A 22507-nucleotide genomic window follows, 5' to 3' on the forward strand; every position below is an offset into this window, starting at 1 on the left:
GTCACCTTTGAGACACTTACCAATATTCTCTGTTGTGGGACATCACCATACTCTTGTGAGGACTAGGTGATATTCCTAAATTCCTTGTTAGCTTTAGGCAAAACCAAAGCAATATTACTAAGAAATACCAATAGAAGTATTCTAACTATTCTCAGTTGTTCAAGATACTGAGAAGTTATTGTGGCTTTCATAGAAGAAGAAAAGGTGTCATTCTGTCTTGCCTACACAAAAAAAACCCCCAAAACCCCAAAAAAACCAACAAAAAACAAACCACAACAACAAAACAAAGCAAAACAGAATCAAGAAAACCCCTCAAAATACAACTCCCCACCAAAAAGAAACCAACTCTCCTCCCCCTAAAAACACCACAAAAAAACTAAATCAAAAAACCCAACAAACTCAACAAAAGAGTAAAAGGCATTATTGTTAATTGTCCCCATGAAATGACATCTACAGTACAGAGTCCAAATACCAGATTAAGCTCAAGGTCAGTGTTTTAATAACAAATCTCCTCAGCAAAACATCACTAACCACTACAGAGCACAGCAAACTGCAAAAGCCAACACCAACTTTTAACATGTACAGCAAGAAAAAGGGCAGGGTACAGATCAGAAAAAATAATATCAAGAACAGGAGGATCAATAGTGTGACCCAAAACCATTAACAAGTATAAATCCCTTCTAATACACTCTGGTCAATCTGTTATTAAACGAAACCTTTTGAGACTCACATTGGGTGTCAAAAGGACTCTCATGGCTTAAGCCCAAGCCAGCAACAAAGTACCACACAGCCACCCACTGACTCCCCATGCCAGCAGATTGGGGGATAGAGAATTCAAATGGTAAAGAAAAGAAAACTCATACATTGAGATAAGAACATATTAATAACTGAATTAAAATTAAATGTTACTTCTATTGCTACTACTCCTGCTGCTACTAGTATTGCTTCTATTAGTACTACTGCTACTACCTCTACCATTATCCTAATGAAAATGAAAACAACAGAGAAAGACAAGTGATGTAAATCAAAATCATTGCTCACCACCAGCTGATTGATTTCCAAGCAGCAGCCCCTTGGCTAGTCTCCCCCTCATTTATTGCTGAGTATGACACCATATGTTCTGGAATATCCCTTTGGTAAGTCGGGGTCAGATGTCCTGTCTATGTCCCCTCCTAACTCCTTGTGCACCTGCAGCCCCCTCACTGGTGGGTGGGTGAGGATCAAAAAGGCCTTGGCTCTGTGTGAGCACTGCTCAGAAATAACAAAATCATCCCTTGTGTTATCGAAACTGTTTCCTGCACAAATTCAGAACTTAACCCCATACCAGCTACTCTGAAGAAAATTAACTCAACTCAAGTAAATCCAGCAGAATAAAATGATGTTTGTCATTTTGGGAAGATATGCTATGTTTTTCAGGTCCAGCATACAGTTTGCATTTCAAAGCCTAAAATTCAAAACAAATCCATGTAAAGAATTCTGACTCATGCTTATGGCATAAAATAATTCTCTCTCTGAAATTTATTTATAAAATGAAAGTTTTGGAGAATGTGATGTTTGCCAATTTCTTCTAATGGCAAAGGAAATGAGGAGAATGGTATTTCAAATGGAAGCCAGTCTTTATTTCTTCGGTGGAGAATGAGTGTTCATCATACCATAGTTAGAACAGAAGTATAAAAATAGAGCAGGTCCATCCAATATTTTGAACTCATCTCCCACTTAACTGCTAATCTCTAGTAATTTGCAGTTCAGGGACTCTTGAGGCCTTTTTGCCCCTGCAACATGGTCAAGGTTTTCTCAGAAAAATTAGGACAATCGAGTAGTGTCTTTGGAGGTTATCAAAAGACAAATTCAATTTTCTTCCTGTGCTCCAAATTTTAAAAGAGAAAAATTTGTGTTAGGAGGTTCAGCTCCTCTTCATTTTTATACTTCATCTCATAAAACATAAGAAATAGTAGTTTAAAACATTGGTACATATTTAACACTTTTCACACTAATGAAGACTGGTTCATATATGGTCTTGAAGGTATCATTTTCTGTCATCAGCTCATTCCTTATTTAGTATGTTTATGAATAAACCAGCTTGCCAAAGTAATAGTAAGAACTCTCTTTCTTCAACAACTCTCTTTCTTCCTGCTTTCTTTTTTCTATGTTTGCTTGCCACTGCCTCATGGTACCCTTAAATAATTTTCACCTAGTAATATTCACACAAAACTAGAATTAATTAAAATTGTAATATTGTGTTGGCTATAAAATTCATTTAGTCAGCAACAGGACCAACATATACCTGTTCACCAGGTGGATATAACTTTCTTGTCTATTTTCCAGATAAATATGGTACTTCCTGATATGCATGAAAATATGTAATATACTGAATTTTTTAAATGTTCACCTTAAATTGGTGCATTATATAGAGCCCAACAGCCTTCATCTGGCTCTGATTTTTAATTTTTTTTTCTTATGGTCAGGTGAGCTTTATTAACGGAATAGAGACACAATTTAAAAGACAGTAGAATCACACATTTGTGTATGTATGAAAATTTTTAGTAAACTTTGTTGATTTAGCATACGTCCAAATCCTCCCCTTTCTCTTCAACCTTGACACAAACTTCATTTTTAAACAAAGCTATTTTACACATGATTAAAGGCATGCAAAATTATGGGTAAAATAACTATTATTTTGTACACAATTCCTACTATCTAACTATGCAACTGTAGCTCAGTGTGAAGCAGATTGGTCTTTTCCTATCTGATTCAACTTCTCTTTCAGGCTTGAGTGTTGACTGTAATTTGCAGACATGTAAATATGTAGAAGTGAACCATATATAAATTAGTAAAGCCAGAAAATAACATGTTCTTTTGGAACTCTATCTTTCTTACAAATCAGCAATCGAAAATCTCCAGCCTAGGAGACATACAGGAGTTCAAGCAGCATATTACTCTGTACAAACACCTTTTTACTGCATTCTGACAGCTTTTGACAAATGTAACACAGAGCAAAATCATTTGCAATGGCTGCATCTGCCTCTTTAGAATCTGTGATGAGAACTGCAAAGACTGGTTATTTATTTAAAAGTCAAGTCTATGTGCAGCAGATCTTGTGAAGTGTGAACAGTGAAAGCACTTCAGTGCCATCTTTTCCTGTGTCTAAGTGCAATCCAAGCAGTTTCTAATTTCCTAACCTATACCTTTGGTATTTTAAGTTATTTCCAAGGAACATTTGGCAAATAGCCTGTGGAAACAAACCCTTGTGAATTAATTCACAGCATCACCTCTGAAATGAGGATGTGTAGGCTTGTTTTGCCGGGGAAACATTGTTGTAACCTGACTGCATAATTGTTATTGGGATCACTTGGATAGTGGACACTTTAATCAATGGAAGCATTTCTTTGTTTATTCTAAACTTGATTGAACATTTCTTCCCATGATACATCAACTTCTAGGACCTCCTGGTGCTGAAAAATGGTAAAAAAATATTTGCACTGGTTGGCCAGCTATAGTGTTTAGTGTGGCATATGATGGTGAAATTCGTAAGAGTCAGTTAAAGGAAAAAAAAAATGGATTCACACTTCCAAGCTTTGACGTAAAGATAAGACTAGAGATGTTCTAGTAAGGCAAATTAATCAAGTTTTCATGAACTGCCTGATTTTCTCTATATAAGGGTGGAACTGAGTTTTTTTCTCTCTTACCAGTAATCATTATCAGCATCTGACAAGTAACCAATTCTAAAAGTAAAATTTCAAGCTCTTTAAATTAGGTTGCTGTGAAAGCAGTACAGATTTTATTCAGACTCCCCCTGTTAGCCTAGTTATTTTGCTTGTTTTCCTTCTCCTACCATTTTTAAAATGTACTTAAACTACAAGAAACAAATCATATTATCTATCCAATAGCCTAATTCAAGTTACTATTAGAAACACAACAGCAGAATTATCTTTATTATCTGCTAATTTAAGCATATTGACCTTCTTTCCCCCTGCCTCCTGCCAAGGACTAGCATTTAAGAGTTTGCATGGGTGTAGATACCTGTATCTCTTATGCAACACTTCCCAGCTACAGGGGCTATACCTGCATGAGATGATTCCTTATTATCTTTCCCCAGGAGATTATCTCCTTCACAGCCTTAAGATTGATTTTTTTTTTTTCTGACACTGAATTCCTGAGCATACTGCAGGCAGCACTCTTCACATTTTATATTATCTGCAAAAAAGCCCAACCCAACCCATTCTTCCTCTCAGGCAGAAACACAAACCCTTATTCATTATCTCCAAAGACAACATGTTTACTTCTGGAGTCTGCTCTTCCATATCTTTCATAGCTCTCAATGCAGTAAATAGTAAGTGTTTCTTCTGTACCTGAGAGCAGAAAGTGGTCTTACACTGATTTTTCTTTTTTTTTTTTTGGTTTTCTTTCTGGAAAGGGTGAATGTCTTTCTAATTGCCTGGGTTTTGATCCTGTAGTCAAAATCACACATGTTACAGAACAGATAAGAAAAATGCCTTGAGTTTAATGCAGAGGGTAGAAACTTAGCAAATGGATAGAACATCGGATTGAAAGGCAGGAGATTTGGGATTTATTCCTATCATTACTATTTGCTTCTACATGATCATTGTCAAGTCATTTAACCTCTATGTCACATGTTCCTCTATATGCAGAACTAAAAAATAACATTTCTCTATTCCAGGCAGATACTGCATAGTGTGAGGTCTAATTAAAGCCAGTAAAGTGTTTTGAGATCCTTGGATAAAAGGTGCTATAAAAAGTTCCAACTATTAATTGCTTCATGCTCCCTAGAAGATTTTAAGTCACATACTTCTTTGAATCATGGATCTCTATTAAATGAAGATTGCTATCTGTGCAATCATGCAGTTGTTGGCTTTTTAATTTCAGAAACAGATGTCTTGTGAGACTGAGCCATCCTTACTTATGAACTAACCTAAAATCCTAGCTAATACCTACAGGCTTCAGGAATAACACATGAAAACAACACACCACTAACCCAGTTTACTCTCTTTTGTAAGCTGCTGCAAATTCTTTTGACTGTCTGTTTTAAGTCCACCACTTTATGTCTCTTCCCTACAAGATCAAATCTAATCTGAAGTCGGTTTCTGTTATGTTTTGTTTCCTTGCCCCCATTCTGGATAGAGCACCTCCAGGAGGAGGTGAAGGAGGTGGAGAAGGTGTGTGCATTGACTGAAATCTTCTGCTTCTCAGATTACCAAGCTGTAGACTATGCTCAATAAAATGGTAGTATTAAACCAACACGATCTTGCATGAATTCTGAGAAGTCAGAGTTTCTTCTGAACATTTGCATGGATATTAACCACTGTGCAATGCAATCACTTTTCCTTTGGCCCCTTTTTTTTCTTACAGGATTGAAACAAGCAAAACACTTAGCAGACACCCAAAACCTGTGTTATTTCACTTCTCTTTTAAGTAATGCTCCAATTTCTTGCAACTCTGGCAAAAACTTGCCACTTTTTTTTTTTTTTTTTAAGAGAGCCAAGAAATTTACTATCACCTTACATATGACTTCCCGGACTCTCTAGGCAGGTATTTGGTTAATGGCTGTATTACTTTCAGCAGAATGAACTATTTCTTTCCAAGAAGACACAAAAGCAAATTAAAACACACCTTTAAAAGACCAAGCATTCTGTAATTGTACGATACACCTATCATACTCTCACAAGAGTAGCATGACTAAGACCAACAAAAGTCAGATTTTAAAATAAATAACACACATCCAAGTACACTTAGCTTCACTATTACTTGGCCAAAAAAATTCCATTACAATATATAAGAGCCCAATTTTCTACATGTTGAATTAAAAGCCATTCATGATCTGAATTTTTGCAATTAACCATGAAGCTGGTAAAAGGTAGAAGGTACAAGAAACATGTCTTTGGGAAAAAAGGTGAAAGTCTATTACTGAACATCTTACTGCTCAGTTTTGAACCCCAATATTGATTCTGTCAGCACACTTTATCTACCTGAACACAATTTAGAATCATAGAACCATTAAATGGCCTCTGTTGGAAGGGATCTTTAAAAATCATCTTGTTCCAGCTCCACTGCAATAGGAAGGGACACCTTTATACTTGACTAGGCTGCTCAGAGCTCCATCCAACCTGGCCTTGAGCATTTCCAGGGTGGGGGACCCACAACTTCTCTGGGCAACCTGTAGCAGTGCCTCACCACCCCTGAAGGGAAGAGTTTCTTTGCAATATCTAATCTAAACCTACCCTCTTTCAGTTCGAATCCGTTCCCCCTTGTTCAACATGCTCTTGCAAAAAGCCCCTCTCCATCTTTCTCATAGGCTCTCTTTGGGTACCAAAAGTCCAGAATCAGGTCAACCCTGAGCCTTTTCTTTTCCATGCTGAACAATCCTGATTCTCTTAGAGTTTCTTTTAATCATCTTGGTGACCCTTCTTTGGACTTGCTCCAACAAGTCAACATCTTCCCTGTGCTGGGAAACCCAGAACTGGATGCATTACTTGTGTTGGGGTTTCACAAGATCTAAACAGATGCAGTAGTGATGAGAGGGCTGTAAAGAGTCAAATTCCAAACAAATTTTCACATAAAAAATGACTTCTATAGATGATTTGGGACTAGAGAAAAAGACTGTTCATTGCCAGACAGAAAATGTCCATATATGTCAGGAAACCGGCAATGATGATGAATGTAACTTTTCTAAAGTAAAACTGCCTTTTTAAACATTTCCAGGGATAAACTACAAGTTTTTCTCCATCAAAAGTGGGATTAATTACTTCTCCTTGACCTGGTGTCTCCTATAAAATAGGAACCAGCTTATTGTATTCAAGTATTGGATAGAGCTCCCAGACTCTGCTGTGGGTTGTATTTAACTATTTATTCTAAATTCTCCAGCTGCAGCTGGAGCCTCTCCCTTCAGTATTTATTGTTATTTAACCCATAAGGAAATGTAAATTATGAAAACATTTTTGATCAATGGATTCAATCCTGGAATTTCTTTTGGTGTGGCTGCCCATGATTTCTGCAGGATTACTACTTCTAACTTTACAATAATTTTCAAGTCAAGAAAAGTTTTTTGAGAAGATATTAGCAATTTTATTGTCTTTTGTTGTACTATTGCTACTGTTTTTATTTTTATTTTATTTATTTTTTATTGCTACTCTCATCAGAGAGAGAAAGACTGGAAGATGATACATGTGCAATCTTGCAACTGCCTTTACCTAATGCAATGGCAATATTTTTGAGGTTGCCAGTCCTATTTCTATGTTTTATTTCAAGCTGTTTCCAATAATTACATAGTAGAGCACCTGCGCTGGATGAGTATGAAGGGTACTAAGGCCAGAAATTTTTGCAGACAAAAAGAACACTTGTTTTTATCTTAAATTGATTTTTTCTTATTCAAACAACCCAGCAGAACAGTCTACACCCAAATTTATGAGCATGTTAAGGCGTGAGGAGCAGAAAATTAAAAGGTGACTGTATAGCAGCAGCTCTAATTGATATTATTCAAGCTGGTGAAGTGTAGATAAAGAGCACAAGATATGAAAAGCTGGAGCTCAGTTCTAAAAAGCCCATTTCAAAAGAGTTCAGATTCTACAAGTTACACAGAAAAGAACTGTTATAACTACTTATATATCTACACAGTTGAGATATACAGAGAAGTGTCTCATCTCCCAATTCATGCACCTAATTGTAAGGCATATAAACAGCATGATTATTTGCTAAAAGGATTATGACTTCTAGTGTTTGGAAACAGAGCTGTTACTTCTTGTAATTATCAGTTGAGTTCATAATAATTTCATTTCAAGACACAGTGCTGATTTCTTGTGCTTCTAAAACAATATTCCACCCATGCATATGGTGCAATTGCTGTGTATGTCCATCACAGCTATTTTCTGGTGTGTTTAGAAGCCTTCAGATTCCCAATAGGGCTTTGGTTGCTGGTAAAAGCATCAATTTATGACTTTTATCAGTAGATATGTCAATGTGATATGCCCATGCACAGAATATAAGGGCTGTTGGTTTCAGTTAGGGTATCTAAGCCACACTCTTTTAAAGCAAACAGGGCAAATAGATATTGTCTTTATGCTTTTCTACACATTGAGAGTGCAGTTTGAGATGATTGTAAATGAGACCCTCCTGTCAGGGATTCAACTTCCAATAAGCCCAAGTTGATGCTGTTTACTCCTGAGATAGACAGTACAGATTTCACCAGGTAAAGGTTGCATTTGTTGGCCACTACAATGTGCAGGAGAGAGGTGACTTTATCTACAGCCTCCCTTCTCCCTCCACCCTTTCCACACAACTGTTTCCTTGAGCAAAGTAATCTAGTAATTTTTGCTCTGGAGTCAAGGGCAGTGTACTAGAGAGAAGCAGGATTGGGAAAGACCACAGTAGATGGACTTAATCCTATATCCCAACGAGGATCAGTTATATCTGACTGAAGAGTCTCCAACCTGTTCTGAAAACCCTCCAAAATATATATCCATATCCGTAAACCCCTCCAAAATATCCAAGTAGTGTACTCCAGCACTACATTTTCCCAATCTGTCTAAACTCTCTCCTACTACCCACCCTGAATTGAGTTAAGTTTAATTTCCCAAATTTTTTCTCTCTTGTATGAATTTAATGGAGAGAATAAAGCATTTGTTTCTTTTTTGAAAAGCCTATCATTTATTTTAAGCTCATCACTGTAAATCAGCTCAAGCAATTCTACCTTTCTTTTCATTCTTGCTCATGAACATTTCACACTCATCCTTATTTTTCCTCAGAGGTCTCCATCCAGCTGGTCCATAGCTTTTTTTTAAGTATCCCATCATGGATATTCCTGAAGTTGTATCAATACCAAACAGAGCATAGCAGGTGGTTTATTTTGCATTTTGCAGGCTTTACTTTTATCCACACTGCAAAATGACATTTTTTCTTTTTACAGAAACAAAGTATTCTCCAGTCATATTCCCCTGTGGTGTTTTATGGCCCTCTGCTAGAGAGACTGGACAGACTTCCCCCTGTAAAATCAGTCCTGATTCCCCAAGTGAGCTTAAGCATTGCTCAGCATGTAAAAATCTGTGCCCTCCAGCGATCAAAGCACTCAGTGATCATACAGACTTCTGAGAGCAAGTCATACTCTTAAACAAAAGCATTTAAAACAAAATCTTAAAACCACAGGAAAAATTATATGCACATCTATGGTAATAGGTACCTAATTATCTCCCGCAGCTGGATCCTAACCTTACTAAAGAAGTCCGACTTCCTCTTTTTTGGCTCTCCAACTTCCCTCAGCATCTTTAGAGTCCCGTTGCTCTCATCCATTGAATATTAAATAATGAAATTTCTCTTGAAGATTAAGTAAAGTACCTTGGTGTGTGTATATCACAAAACAGTTTTCTGATCATCACACATCTCACCCAACTACACAGAACCCCAGAATATTAGAATAAGTTAGTTTGGAAGGCACCTCTGGATGTGTAGCTCACCCTAACTTCAAAAGCAAGTCTAACTGGATGAGGTTGCTTTGGAAATTGTCCAGATGAGCTTTGAACACTATCTGTAGAAATAATCCCCCTTCTGCAAAGGACATATTTTGATCCCCTCCTCCTGGTACACAACCAGGTAATGTGTGAAAATACAACACTAATATTTTTCCCAGATATTTTCTTTCTTCCCAATAGAGATTTAACAGAGGAGACCAACTCAAGACATTTCAAAGTGTCAAGAATTTCAGTCAGTGTTGCTAACAACAAATAAAATGTCTTTTGTATTTCATCAGTCTCTGGAATGTGTTTCTTTATACAGCAATCTAGCAATCCAAACATGGTGATTTCACCTTTGCTCTTTTCCACATTTTTGATACAAAATCCTAGCACTAACAGCATTTCAAGTGCAGGTCTGACACCCAATGAATGGAAGTAGCGATCAGCATTGCAAACAATATTGAAAATGCTAAAGAAACTCCATTTGGAACAAAAAAAATATTTTATATTATTAATTTTTGGTAATATTTTAAGAAGCAATAGGTTTTAACGGGCCTAGTGAAGTTCAGTCACTCTTAACAGCTACCTGGTGATCTTTTCAATTATGTGAAGAAGAATAATTCAGTACATATACTACTATACATGCATTACTGTTTCTCCTCACAGATGTACACTTCCTGCTCTTCAGAAATTACTTACTCAGCATAATACAATAAACCAGAGGTACCAGTAGGACTATATCTTGGGTGATTTTGGCCAGTGACCTTAAAACTAATCTTTAAAATGTGCGATTTTCTTTAGTATCTGACGTATATTAATCAGCTACAAATAAAAGCTGCACTGATGTTTCTAGCCTCACAAACATTCTTTAGCATCAAAACCAAATGAAAAGCACAGTATCTACAATAAATAAAACAAGACCAATCCAAAAAATAAATTAAAAAACCCAACCCAACCCAGCAGTGAAAAAAAAGGATTAAAAAAATAGCAAAAACTTTTATGACTCTTGCATTAGCCTGTGCAACCGAACTTTGTACATTTCTGATGCGGGAGTACCTGTAGATTACCTCCAAAGCCTCATGATACACAGTAGCACAAAGTGGAAACTGAAAATGTTTTTCTAAGGGAGGGGGGAAATAGGTAGTAATGAAGCTATTTGGGAAAGGGAACTGCAATATTTAAAATATACAATTTAATTTGTTTTCTTCTGGTTTTTTTTTTTTTTTTAGTGAAAATTCAGTTGAACAAGATTATAAACCTTCCTTCACATTGTTGGACCTGACATGTGTCAAAAGAGAAGAAAGAATACAACGACTTACCAGCAAGGCTATTTGCTTGGTAAATATTTCATCCAATACTTGTAGGATACTTTATCTCCAACAGAACCCATACATTATTACCAGTGTCCTGTAAAATGATAAAGACAAACCATAATTCTTTGAGGAATATTGTAAGTAAGAAATGCAAGTATGGTGTCAGTGAGAAATACTGTATGTTATTGAAATTTCATATCATATCTACAAGGAAAGTGTAGCTATTATTGCAAGGCATTTTAACTAAGATTACTATTGAGAAAAATGACATTTGAAAACAATTTATATCAAAATACTGGCAGGTGGATAGATTTTACTTAATCAAAAAAGGCTTATTAATCTATATTATAAAAAAGCATATTCATGATACAAAATGAATAAAAACTAATTGTGTTAATCTACTCGAAGACGTTTTTCTGGTGCTACTTGAAAATCCAATGGCAAAATCCAATTTTTTGCTAGAGAAAAAATAATTTGAAAGTATAATTTGTGATGCTCTGCTTTACCTCCTTGAGGTTTAGTCTAAGGTAGTTATTAGACTCTTGTCTGAAGCTGGTAGAGAAAGAGAAGTACCTCTGAGACCAAACCAAGTCACCTGTGTGGATGTTCCTCTCTTCACACAGTTTGTTTAGATGGTCAGTTCAGCCTGCACTGCCAGCTGGTTAACATAGAAAACATGAATCCCACCCAGAAAGTGCAGGGGAAACAAGAATCACATTGTCTATTTTTATTTTGACAATGTTAAGCTCTCTCCCACTCCTGCAATCTGCAAAGTGGCAGTGGCTTAGAAGGCAGACTTCTTCATGGTTGTGAAATGTTCTCAGATAAGAATTCAGGCTTTAATAAAATTAAGTCCCCATGAACAAATCCATGGTGTTAGGGTCAGAAAATACTGCAGATTAAACTTCATGCACCTTTCCCGAGGCTTCCCCTGAGATGATGAGAGAAGTCAATGGACAAACAAATGGACAAGCTGTTGTTTCATAGTGAAGGATGAGAGCCCACAAATCCCTGTTCAAGGCCCCTATTTGAATACACTTTTCGTCTCCTGAGTATTAGTAAGACACATAAAGCTCAATGTTTACAAAGAAACTGCAGTATATGCAGGCTACAACATAAATATTTTGCAACTGTGCAGAACCTGCTAAAAAAGAGCTTTTCTCACTTTTACTAATGCATCCTTCATACCAATAACAACCTTAGTACATGTAATCACTTTATGTAAAAGGAACAGTCTTGCCAAATATGAAATGGTTGCTGAGATACAGACCGATCTGCCCAATAAGAAACAAATATTACATTTCAATCTGTTTTTAGTGAGTCCAGGAGCATCCTCATCTTAAATGCTCTTTAAGAATTTTTCTCTCTTAACATGCACCAATTAGAAGGAGGAAAAGCAGATGGCCAAAATAAATTAGAGACAGCATACCAGCCCTGCCTCAGATCATCACCATTGGCAGATCTGAGCAGCATCTCCATCCAGTCAGTAGTTAGGAAGAGAAGTATGCGGGTTTTTTCCCTCTATCCCTTTCTGGAATAAAATTGGAGAGGCACTGCAGCTGTCAGAGTACTTGGTTAGCAGATCTGAAGAAAGCAGAAATCTGGCCAAGGATATATAAGCCCTTCTGAAGAAGAAATTTTCTTAATATCCAATTTAAACCTCCCCCCGCACAACCTGTGACCACTTCCTCCTGTCTTATTACTTGTTACTTGGGTGATCAACCCTCACCTCCCTGCAACCTACTTTCAGGTACTTGTAGAGAGTGAGAAGGCCCCTGAGCCTCCTTTTCTCCAGACTAAATGTCCCCAGCTCCCTCAGCCTCTCTTCATAAGTCTTGTGCTCCAGACCATTCAGGAGCTCTCTTGCTCTCTGGATAAGCAGAATGACATGTCTAACATGGTGTCTGTGCTACTCATGAAGAAAAGTACTAAGTAGAGTAATTTTTAGATTGTTGGTTTTGTTTGGTTTTTGGGGTATTTTATGTTGATGGCTGCAGTTGCTCCATGGTATTGATGTTAATGGACAGCCATCCCAGACTGTAACACAGCATTATGAAGTACACACGTGGTGGAGCTGAGGAGCAGAAGTCAGGGCAATAACTGGATGATGGAGAAAAAATGGGACATTACAGATATGGCTCATCCTGTATGTTGGAACACCTGAAGATTTTTGAGGCAGCTGAGCTAACTGAACTGCTTCTGTGCTTGCAGAAATTAGTCGCAACAAACACAGGTTTCAGCAATCCCAAATGACTTATAGAAAGTATTTTACCTTTCTGCTGAGAAAGTGAGAGTTTGAAAAAAGATTTAAATGCACAGTTTAACTTCTGGACCAAAATAACAGATCAACCAACCTTGAAATGTTATTGTTTGCTTTATATGATTATATAAAAACTACCTAAACAAGCTATGAGGAGTATTAAGTAATCTGAATGCTGAGTGAATAAAGAAAGTGATTGCAGAGTAGTTAAGCATGAAGGAATATCTGAAAGGTTTTGGGTTGTTTTGCTTTTTTTTTTTTATTCTACCTTTTAAGCTGAAGATAAATTGCAGGCCACACATGTACACAAGTTATAAACTGGTTTGATTTTCACACAGACAATCTTATTTTTTCTGGCATTTTTCCCCAGTTGTACTACTAGAAAGTCTAAGTACTATATGCGGCATCTAATTGACACAGCTGCATTTCTAATTAAAAAACTTCAGGCATGTTGCAGTTCAGAACTGAGCATTTAACATGTCATGAGCTTTATAAGCTACTATTTGTCTCCAATATGAATTGGGTAGCCCAGTCCCTGCACAACTAGGGGCTATTGTTCTTTGCCATGCCATTTTGAATGTCTTTTATTTGTGATAAATAATCCTTGTTAGTGTTTCCACTGTTGCTGCAGGGTGTTCTACTGCTTTATATTTCACTTTTCTTGCCATCCTATAATTCTTTTTTTCAAAAGAATTAACATCTGAATACATACTTTTTTCCTTTAGATCTTGTATTTATGATATATTTTATAGTTGGGCCAGCCTTATTGTAGATAGGATTTTTCTTGGGATGAAAATGTGTCAAAAATGTGTTTGCCAGAGCTTTGGAAAAGCCTTGCTTATGGGGACCTGTGCCATATATCGCAAAAGAATAGATTCATGTAATTCAAACATTTCCAGAAATTCACTTTGTTAGAAATAACTTTTTATAGCATTTGAGCTTTTTCAGGCTCAAATCTGGGAGTCACAGAACTGTGGAAATATCATATCATGGCATATAACACCATTTGAATTAGAGTCCTGCTGTGTTAGGCATTGAACACAAATTACATCCAGATTGTCCTTTAGCCCTAATTGCTCTCGGTTTTTATTTATAGTTTTAAAAGAAGAGACAATCAGCCATAGAAAGTTCTGGTCTTTCTTAATAATTACTTACAGACATATCTCACTGAGAACAAAACCAGTTGCCATGTTCTATTATCTGTGACAATCAGTCACAAAAGAATACATATTCACACTCCTAAAATAGTACCTCTGACCTTCAGAGAAAGTGGCAATTCGTACCAACAGCCTAAAGTAAAAACTAATGTAGCCAACTGGAATCTGATGGGGCAAAAGTGATTTTTGAGTCATAACTCAGCAATAAAATCCTGCTTTGCCATGAATTTCAATAGTTGCAGCAATATAGCTATAAGAAACCTAAATATTTGTTTTATGGAACTTGTTTATTGATTATTTTGCACTGAATTCTCAGGATTTTCACTACAGAACTGAAGATGTTTTGAAACATAGACAAGAATAGAAGTTAGAGCAGGACTGTGAAAATAGATACATCTACATTGTGATATCATTGAGAAAAGAAACACAGAGAAGAGGCTGCAACTAGATGACCTTCAAGGTCCCTTTCAACCAAACCATTCTGTGCCAGTGGGGGTTTGAAGATATTTAGTCTCTCCTTGCCTGTGACAGTGGAAGTTTGAAGATGTTTAGTCTATGTCTAAAGTTGTTTATCCCCTGTCTCACCGTGGCAGTTAAAATAATTCCAGATTTTTCCCTGTCTATCCTCAAAAATCCTGCCCCTTTATCTAGAGAATTCCCTGACAGTTAGGATTTTTCCTTTCTGCCATTGGTCTGTGTCTTTCCCCCTTCAGGCTGTGTTTACATTTGGCACTCTAGCTAGCAAGACAGACCCCTCCCAGGATTCCACCCCCCTCCTCCATAAAAGCTGCCATTTTTCTCTGTTTCCCTGCTCTTTTTGCCGCTGTCCCCACTTTGAGACACAGCTCTTCCTGTGTCTTGCCCAGCATAGCGCTGAAGCCAGCAGGCCCAGCTCTCCCTTCCGCAGTGAGAGAGAAGAACGCCCAGGCAACTCCTGCCATGGGGAAGACTGACGCTGCCCGTGAGGTTGTGTCACCTGCCTCGCCTCGGTGCTGCTCCTGATGCAGGAAGGAATAACTGATTCCACGCGGTGCTGCCCCGGCACCGCTTCTGCACGGGAAAGAAATAAAGGCAGCTTGGAGAAACAAGAATAGAGCCCTTCCTTTTTTCTTTACCCTGAATCCTTCGGCATTGGGTCCACATTTATTGACCACTTCTGGTGGTCCGGACCCCAGCCAGTGGCCGAACCGCAATCCTGCCTGCCAGCAGCAGAGGCAGGGCATGGCCATTCCTGGCACGTGTGCCGATCACCTCCTGCAATCGGGGCACAACGTCACCATTCTATGGTTCTTTATGGTTCTATGGTCTGCTAGGATATGTGGCTGCTTGGAAATGTGATTTTGAGTGGAAGTCAATTTAGAGTCAGGAAATGTTAATTCTATGGATATTTTTCTTAAATTAGAAAGTCAACAACATGTAACTTCAGAGAGTCTAAAAGGCAGCTCAGTTGTCTCAGTCTAGTTGCCACAGAATACTGGCCTCCACCAGAGACATAACAAGTGGCTTCTGCCACTTACATAATAGGGTGAAGCATCTCACCTTTAGATTCCAAAGAGTATGTAAATTCCTAAAGGACACACCTCAGAGGTCTTGCATCGGATTACACACCATCATGTAAATGGCTGGGATCCACACTGCAATACCTCTGGAACAGCAGAACACCCCCCTGTTCAAAAAAGAGTGTTGTTTGTATATATATACACACATACAGGATTCTACTGCACCTTCTCAGGCCCCTAATTTCTCTAATCCATCTTGCTATTAAATCACACACACAGGAAATGGATAAAAGGAAGATAGACTAGGAGCACAGCATGAAAGATGTAATGTGATGAAATGAAAATCTGGCCTTGGATTCCCTTCTTCCTTACAACTATCTATTGTCATTCAAATTACCTCAGGGAGGCAGGTCACCCACACTTTGATTCCTCTTCAGATTTTGTGGCTGACAAAGGGAATACTAGAACTCTGTGTACTTCAAAACTAATTTGTATTTACATCCATTTTGCCTATGTGTTACTTAAAGTGTGATGTGAAGGAGCAGTCAGTTTAAAGACTATAGTAGGCATTAACACATATTACTTTGGTATATCTCACAGAGGGATATTCACAAAGGCTAACTCAAGTCATGGACAACTTAAGACTAATTTCCCCAGGCTTCCATTATAGTCAGTTCAGGGAAAGGATCCTCCAGAGAGTGATCCAGATTAGAAGACTAACTTTTGCTAGCTTTTCTGATTGTCCCCCAAAGTGGATCTTTTTATGACTAATTGTCAGTCAATTCTCTTGCAAATAAACACCTACTTCAAACATACAGACAGCATAAAATCGGTCTCTTGCTGGCATTCTCACTGATTTTTCAGTGTAGCATCCATTCCTATCAAGTTCTTACAATTATTTTGCAAAATACCACTTTAACAGCAGGGTAGCTGTGTAAAGCAGCACTCAGCACTTGAACCATCACTGCATCACCTTTTTCAGCACCCCTACACTGAAATGTCAAACCATGCTCCACCTACTTGTCTAGGTAGTCTGTTTTTAGAGATCTCTATGTCTGATCAAAGCCCAGGTTAAAGATAATGCTCCTTGAGTCAACACTGCAAGGAAGATAAGTTCTGATGAAAGCTAGAGAAAAAAAAAAAATGGGGATTGGACAACTCTACAGAAAAAGCACCTACTTGCATTCACACATCCACGTGAATATCCATCTTTGAAAAGCTGAAGAACAGCACACTTGTACCCTCTGCAACCCTTTCACTGTTGTTTTTGTTTCTTTATGCAAAAATCAAATTTCTCCTTGCAGTTTCATAGAACATGGTAAAATGCTCATGAAGCCAGTGCTGTTAAGACAGTTCAAATTCTGTTATCTAGTAATGTGTCTAGTCATGTATTCCTTTCCAGAATCCATCTGTGATTTAAACAGAAAGTATTGAGCTCCTTGTCAGTAGCTCAGATATTCTTGTGGATGCTGTATGGATTTTATGGAAAGAGAGACACTGACAAACTGTATGTGGTGATGTATCTGGTCACTGTAATGATTCATTTATGTATTGCTAACTGGCACTGCTAGTGTCAGTTAACACCAATTCATTTATAAAATTTCTTTACTGGCAATTAGTTTCTGGTTTACAATAGTTAGAAATCTGTCAGTCATGCTGCAAAGAAAATGAAAGCAAGCTTCTTAGGCGCTACATATTTACAAAATGAAATCCAAAGTTCTACAGTTCATAATATGATTTTTGTTGTTACTTTCTCTATTACACTTTTGTTGATAGATCTGGAGTTTATATTTGTACCAAAATTAGTCCAAGACATCAAGTTTTAACTTGGAAGAAATGGCAACATGAAGATTTTAAGCATTTGAAACTATCAGTAGAAGGAGAATGATGCCTACGAACACAATCGAAACTGGACTGAAGTGATTTGAGAAAAGCTCAGCAATTTTACATCTGTCTCTGGGCATATTTTTGTTTTTTAACAACCCAAGTATTGAAAATGAGAAAAGAAGAAAAGAGCGTTACTGCAAAATGAGATTATATTGAAGGCAAGAGAAAGAGCTCAGGATACTTGAGTAGTACAACAGTGCAAAACTACACTGCAGTGCTGGCTTCCAGCTCAAATGTTCTTTAGTCACTGCTCACAAATACTTAAAATGGCATAAATTTTAGAATGCTTTACAGCCATAAATGTATTTGGCTTCCTACAAGGCTTATTTCCAGAGTTTTCAATCTGAAGAAGGATTATTTCTACAGTTAACAAGGAGGGACAGGAGAAACCCTAGAGAGAGATTCATCACACCTAAGTTGGACATCTGCATCTGAGCCAGTCACCCTAGGCTCCCTTTCCAGTCAGGAAGAGTGAACTGCACTGCTACATTATGAGACATCTGTCTCTTTCAGACTTCTTCTTCAAGATGACGTTTTTTCACCCTAAAACCCCTTGTTTCTCATCTTTGATTATAACTGGAGTCTGGTTAACTAGATCAGATAGTAGATGTTTAAAATCAGATACGAAAATCCTTTTCTGCTATGTCCAAACTCTTCCAGAATGAGTATGGGGCATTTCCCAATATCAGCTTCCATGCTGAACATACAGAACTGTGTCACTGAAGTTGAACTTTCTCACAATATTTGAGAAAACAAGGAGCTAGAGTTCACTGCGACTGAATTCTTGATGAAAATATATAGCTAATTAAATGAAATACATTTTTCTTGTCATAGTTAATAATGATTCTGATGAATAGTTACTTAGGAGACATAATCTTTGATTTTTTTTTTAAAGTCTCATAATGGGCCAGAGAAATGCACACTTTTTGGTAGGAGATATACAAAAAAATTCCTAATAAATATTTTTAGTGAGAACTTTCACATCTTTTTAACTCCCAGTGAGGAGATTTTCTTCTCCATGTTTTTTATAACCATGGTGTTTCAACCTTTTTAAAGATATGCAAGTTCTTTTTACTCCTTATGCATACTGTTTTGCATTTAGACTGTTCACAATTATATTTATTGACAAGAAATGCTGTTTTGCCTCCAAACCTACACAAGACAAAAAAAAAAAGATTGTTAAAGATTGTTTAAGATTGTTTCTTCTGTACATACCTTCAAGAAAAATGAAAAATGGTCTTTAAAGAAGCATTTGGAAAAACGTATTTTTTTATTTACTAGATAGCAGCTAAACTACAGAGATTCAGGAAATTCTCTCACCTGAAGATGGTTAGAGGATGGGAAAGCATTAGGTGTAAGCATCAAATTTGCATGTTCAGTTCATCCTAGTTTCCTGCAGTCTGCTTGCAGCTGCTGCTGGAGGAGAAATGCTAAATGAGCCCAGGTTCTCCAGCTCAACCCCTTTTTAATATAAATTGAAAAGCTGAGGATATACAATGTGAAATGGTGGCCAAATAACAGAGAACACTTGTCAGCTCTAATCCAACTCATTTACGTAGCTGGAAAACATTAGTGTTATTCATTGCTCTCTAACATTTCATCAAATGTTCTTCAGGTGCATACTTAAATAGCAATGAAATAAAAATATTGAAAGTCCTATACATTTCCACATAACCCACTTCAGGTCTGACCTTTTAAAAAGTGTTTGCACCTCATTAAGTGGAATCAATACCCTTAATTAGCATTCAATTGCTAAGAAAGGCAAAGTCCTTTAAAATTTTATATAGCTTGTGTAAAAACGAAGTTAGGTGTATCAGTTCCTTTATCAACAGAATGAGCCTAAGGATTGCTTTTTTATTATGTGCCAACAAGTATCTAAACTCTCTTTACTTTCTGAGAGAAATTAGGAGTAGGAAAATTAAATGGGCAGAATTTTAATGTATCTATTGAGCTAAAATTAAAAAAAAAGTTATACTGTATCCTTAAACAGAAAGGTTAGATTGGATTCTGATGAATATTCCCATAGTAAGAAAAGACCTATCTCTTTTTCACTCAAACACTGCAAACAAAAAGCAAGGAAGTCTGATTTCTAATGCCATTGATTCAGTCTTTAGTTCGAGACTGAATATTCCTCCAGCATTTCCAACACTAACCTCATGAGTATTTTAATTTTTTTTTTTTTTTTACTTTTGGCTAGATTAGGGAAACAAAAAGAAAAAAAACCTGGTTACTGATTCTAGCTTTGTAACAAGAACCTCCATCACTACTTTCTGCTTCAATTCAGGAGTTTTCAATCACAACATTTTTTTGCCTCAGTTGGAAAAAGGAAACATGGCAATCTAAGTCATTGCAACAGTGTCCAGGACTAAACTCAGCACTAAAAAAATTGAGAGTGGAAAATAAATGTTGATTATTGCTATCTTTCATCCTCTGCATTCTGAAGATTCATATATTTCTGTTACAGCTTGGAGAGTCATTGCAAGAACAGACTTCATTCTAGTGTTCTGGATAGCTATCAAGAAACCTCTTTTGGAAAGCAAGCTCAGGAGGGTGGAAATGTGTCCCCTATTTTGTCTGGTACGTTTTGTCTTACACTGGTGTACTTCCATGAAACTGTTTCAAACCCATTATGTGCAAACATCCGTTTCTGAATAACATAAAAAATAATTATTCAACGTTTGCCTAGTTCTTGTGGATTTAAGGTCAGAACAGATCAGTAAAATACCTGTCTGATTTCTGGAAAAGCACATAACAAAGAACTTCACACACTAATTCCTCTATCAAGATTATGGCTTCTGCTTGAACCATCACAAACTCCAGTAAAGGATATCTAGCCTCAACCTTTAGACTTCAAGTGGTGAGGAATCCATCATGCATCCAAGAAGGCTTTTTCAATGCCTAATTAGCTTTACTTAGTATATGTACCTCAGTTCTAGCCTGGGTTTATCTAGCATCGGCTTCTACCCACTGCAACTCATTATGACTTTCCAGTGAATTAAAAAGCCATTACCATCAGATGGCTTTCCTCACTTAAGTGCTTGTACACCATGATGAAACCACCTCTTAAACTCCATTATAAAATAAATTGATTGAGAATTTTTATTATATGTCCTCAAAGGACATTAATTGCTTGTTGAAGTTATTAGGTAGCAAATATACCAGTATGCTCTCTAAAGACTTCCACAACCTCTCCAGCACATCATAAACCCAATAATCAAGAATGGTAGTTCTTTCTTTACATACACCTTGTCAGTGCATACAGGGAATTTCTCAACCCTCAGTAAGTTGCAGAAAAGAGAAGTATGGTTTTAAATTCTGCAGCTGTGAAATTCTTCCCCTCTTTCTGCTTTCCAAGCCTAACTGTTTTCCAAATGTTTTAAAATGCAACAGTTCTTTTGAGAATGGAAGCAGTTAGGCTCTCTCAAAAAAATTCAAAAATCTTGCTCATAAAATCCATTCTGTTACTCCCTTCCAGCTAGTCATCTTCAATCTTCTGTCAATAAGGGGATTTCCCCTTCCAGTTTTATATATAGGAAACATATTGCCTAAATATGAAAGGTTTTACACATCTATATAAGAAAAGAATCCAGCCCCTTTAATCTGTGAATTATCCTCTCTTGTTAGCCAAAGCAAGTCATATCTATAAAACTTAGCTATGTAAACCTGTTTTATCTCACACACTTAGGCAGAAGCTCAGTGTTCAACAATTAGCTAAGAACTGCAGTTACTTTCAATAAGCCCTATAGACTCCACTTGTCTCTCAATACATAAATTGTTGTAGAACTTGTAGCTCTGGAATGTCTCCTCCAGCAAGAATATGCTATAAGAATGAAAAATAGCTGTCACTAGTTTAGAGATCAATTCATGGCAGCAATAACACATTCCTCTTTGAATGCTGTTCAGTTACCCCTTGCTTTCAATGCCTGCTACTCAAAGTGTTTGCTACACACCTGATTTGGATTGATCTGACTTTGACTGTAAAATTCTTGTGTGTATGTGTGTGTGTGTGTGTGTATCTATATGTACATATCAGTATTTTTTGCCACTTTCAGTAAAAAAATGAGGCGATCAATGTATCTTTTTCTTTTGTGATAGCACAGCACAGTAACAGCAGTCATGTTTTGACTCCTGTTAGCTGCTGCTGAAGGTAGGAAATGTATCACCCCACTATTAAAGTTGCACATCTGAGCAAGGAGCTTTATTCTGAGCTGTTCTTGTCACCTTTTATGGGTGGAGTTGAAAATATGAGGTCTGAAAAAAAGAAAACTTCCATCATCTGGAAGGTATTTTTATTTGAGCACTTTATTATCCTTCAGTATGTTTTAAGATGGCTCTGAAATATGAAACCAGAACTACACTAGCCCTTGCCTTGGTTCCAGAGTGGAGGTGGTATAGTGCAGGTTACAGACTGGTGCAGTCACATCAGGGTATGAGGTTCCTGGGTGGACAAGTAGAAGACACTGGCTTCTCAATGCATTGTGCTGTCTTGGCAGTTGGGTGTCCATGTAATGTCCATAGGTTTGGACAAGTAGCAGTGTCAATCTCTAATTCAAAAGATGTATTAAGACATCATGGTTTGACAATATCCCACAGGTGAATAGAATGAATTATATTTGTATTGGGTTATACAAATATTCTGTATTTTCATCTTGTTTCTCTTTTCTTTAGATTTCTTTGCTAGGTTATTATGTGAGTAATACATCTATTAATTCATACATGAAAGAGTAGCACAAATAGTTACTTGTGCTGATTTTACTTGACAATCTCTTTTGCTTCCTTTTTCTCCTATTTTTTTAACTATTTCTCTTGACATAACTCCAGCAACTTCTTTCAGCTTCTGAGTCCCAAAGCTGCCATCTGGTCTGCAGCTTGGAAAAGCTGTTCTCAATGTAGAATCTTCCTTATTTGACACTCCAGCTAAGACTTTTTATAA

The 22507-nt window shown here is 37.1% G+C and overlaps 1 protein-coding gene across 5 annotated transcripts in view; it reads right to left on the reverse strand.

Moving 5' to 3' along the window:
* Positions 1-22507, reverse strand: part of TENM4 (teneurin transmembrane protein 4) — a 1547018-nt gene that overhangs the window by 729025 nt on the left and 795486 nt on the right. For all 5 annotated transcript variants that reach the window (XM_038158275.1, XM_038158258.1, XM_038158266.1 and 2 more), the window contains one exon: positions 10778-10865. The gene's annotated coding sequence lies outside the window, so the exon portion shown is untranslated. The remainder of the gene's footprint in view (positions 1-10777; positions 10866-22507) is intronic.

Source organism: Motacilla alba, chromosome 1 (assembly GCF_015832195.1).
Source record: "Motacilla alba alba isolate MOTALB_02 chromosome 1, Motacilla_alba_V1.0_pri, whole genome shotgun sequence".
Classification (NCBI taxonomy): domain Eukaryota; kingdom Metazoa; phylum Chordata; class Aves; order Passeriformes; family Motacillidae; genus Motacilla; species Motacilla alba.